A 3,265-nucleotide genomic window follows, 5' to 3' on the forward strand; every position below is an offset into this window, starting at 1 on the left:
TGTGTCCAGTTCTGTGTGCCCCACTTCAGGAGGGATGTGGACAACATTGAGAGGGTCCAGAGGAGGGCCACCCGCATGATCTAGGGACAACAGGGCAGACCCTACAATGAGAGACTGCGGGACCTGAATCTGTTCAGCCTTCACAAGAGAAGGCTGAGGCGGATCTGGTGACCGTCTATGAACTCACTAGGGGGGACCAGAAGGGTTTGGGAGAGACCTTGTTTCCCCTAGCGCCCCCTAGCATAACAAGGAATAACGGCCATAAGTTGTTGGAGAGTAGGTTTAGATTAGACATCCGTAAAAACTACTTCACAGTCAGGGCAGCTAGGATCTGGAACCAACTTCCAAGGGAACTGGTGCTAGCTCCTACCCTGGGGGTCTTTAAAAGGAGGCTTGATGCCTTCCTGGCTGGAATCATTTGAGCCCAGTTTTTTCTCCTGCCCTGGCAGGGGGTCGGACTTGAAGATCTACAAGGTCCCTTCCAACCCTACTTCTATGATTCTAAGTGGAGTGCCCCAGAGGCCATTCCTAGTGCCAGTTTTGTTCAATGTCTTCATCAACGGCCTGGAAGATGGCATAGAATGCACCCTTTAGCAAGTTTGCAGGTGACACCAGGCTGGGGCATATAGTAGATATGCTGGAGGGTAGGGCTAGGATTCAGAGTAACTTAGACAAATTGGAGGATTGGGTCAAAAGGAACCTCATGAGGTTCAACATGTACAAGTGCAAAGTGCTGCACCTAGGACAGAACAAACCCCTGTACCAGTACAGGCTGGGGGCTGACTAGCTGGGCAGCAGCTCTGCAGAAAAGGACTTGGGGGTTACAGTGGACAATAAGCTGAATATGAGCCAGCAGTGTGCCCTTGTTGCCGAGAAGGCTAAGGGCATACTGGGCTGTATTGGGAGGTGTGTTTTCAGGAGGTCAAGGGAAGCAATTATTCCCCTCTATTTAGCACTGGTGAGGCCACATCTGGAGTACTGTGTTCAGTTTGGGCCCCCCAATACAGAAAGCACGTGGAGAAATTGGAGAGTCCAGCAGAAGGCAACAGAAATGAGGGGGCTGGGGCCCATGACTTATGAGGACAGGCCAAGGGAATTGGGCTTATTTAGTCTAGGGAAGAGGAGTCTGAGAGAGGATTTAATAGCAGTCTTCAACTACCTGAAAAGGGGCTCATAAGAGGATACAGCTAGACTGTTCTCAATGATGGCAGATGACAGAACAAGGAGCAATGTTTCCAAGCTGGAGCAAGGGAAGTTGAGGTTGGATATTAGGAAGAATTTCCTCATTAAGAGAGTAGTAAAACACTGGAAAAGGTTACCCAGAGAGGTGGTGGAATCTCCATCCTTGCAGGTTTTCAAGACCCAGCTAGACAAAGCTTTGGCTGGGATGCTCTTGCTTTGAGCAGGGGTTAGTGTAGATGACCTCCTGAGGTCAGAATTTTCTATCGTTCTATGATTCTACTGGGGGAGAACTCCTGACTCTTGAATTCCAACCCATGAGACCCTGTGTTAGTCAGTCTTCAAACCTATGGCCCACTCGTATCTTTTGTCAGACCTCTGCTGGAAAGCTCTAAAGCAGAGGCATCAACGTCATTTGGCCCCACGAGCTAGATTCACCCTTCAAGTTTTCTTGCAGGCCATATGACTCATGAGTAATGGTGGCAGCAGTGTTTATTTCCATGGCTACCAGAGCTCCTGTACTGGCCAGGCTCTGGGACCAGGGTGTCAACACAACCACCACTCCTCCCCGCTCCCACTTCCCCTGACACTGATATTAGTCACCAATGGTGATTAAAAACCCCAAATTCAGCTACAAGTATGGAGGGGTGAACACTGGTAGTATTAACTCTCTCAGTTCCAGAGCTGCGCTGATGCAGTTGCTTCAGCAGCTGTAGTGCCAATGGGGCTGAATTCAGCCCACTGATGTAGGTCATCCAGTCCACAAGAAGACACAGAGGTCAAATCCACCATCTAGATCTGGCCCACAGGCCTCTAAAGCAAGGCACAGTTCAAGTCCCTAAAAAGTGCATCTATTTTTATAACATGCTGTCATATTAGCTTTAAAATTAAGTCACAAAAAATTAGTGTGAAGGAGGAGGGACCCTGCCACCTTTTGAAATAACACTTTTTCAGGGTCCAAGCAGGATAGAATAAGATCACACTTTGGTACTGTGTCCTCTTAAGCACCTAAGAAATGGAGTTGGATCTGGTCCTACATATTTTTGAGGGGTTTGAATATTTCAGGGTGAAATAGGATTCAACTCAGGTGTGATGGGCTTTAACCCACTCTCTCTCTCTGAAGTCCTCTCTTTTTGGCTAAGTGTTTAACTGAGGAAGCTCTGTATTGCTGTGTGCAGTAGGCCATTATAGAAGAGTTTGTTTCTCTGTGGGTTGTGTTTCTACCATTCCAGTGGCACAAGTTATAATTTCTAATGCAGGTTATTAAATAATAATAGGTATAAAATGGTCCCCCGGCATCCAAGCAGGTACAGCATAAACAACACCCTATCTATCTGTATGTTTGAAGGATATCAAATGAAGAGTGCATTCTGGCAGAAAATAGATAAGAAGGGATGATCCTTGTCAAGTGTGGCTAAAACAGCAAAAACACTGCTTGGATGGTTTTGTTTTTAACCTTCAATTAATGAATAAGGGAGCAGAAAGCATACAACAGGGATGTGGCAAATGCAGCAGAAGATGAACAATCGGTCTACTTCAGCAGAGTAAATGTAATCACTTCATTACACTGATCCAAACTAAACTCTCTCTCCACCTTCATCATCTTCCTCCTCTTTATCCTGTCATTTTAAAAGCAGAAATGGAAGGGCAGAGGAGGGTCAGTCTCTCCTTCTGTCTGTGATCTGTACAAACAAGAACAAACAACTGCATGTCCGTGTTTCTTTTTCCCTACTGCCAGAGAAGCACTTTGCACAGGATTACCACAAACAATAAGCAGCAGAAGTAGCTAACCAAAGTTGTTTTCTGCAGGGGTTGGTAGCAGAAAAGAGCAAGAACCTGAGCAAATACCTATCATACTTGGCTATGCAGTTCAGTGAGCCACTGACAATTTTGAGTGATGTGAATTCACAGATTCATAGATGCTAGGGTCGGAAGGGACCTCAATAGATCATCGAGTCCGACCCCCTGCATAAGCAGGAAAGAGTGCTGGGCCCAGGGTAGGGGAGAGCACCACCTCCCTTGGGAGCCCGTTCCAGACCTTAGCCACTCGAACTGTGAAGAAGTTCCTCCTAATATCCAATCTAAA

The sequence above is a fragment of the Crocodylus porosus genome, unplaced genomic scaffold (assembly GCF_001723895.1).
Source record: "Crocodylus porosus isolate Cpor-Errol unplaced genomic scaffold, CroPor_comp1, whole genome shotgun sequence".
Taxonomy (NCBI): domain Eukaryota; kingdom Metazoa; phylum Chordata; order Crocodylia; family Crocodylidae; genus Crocodylus; species Crocodylus porosus.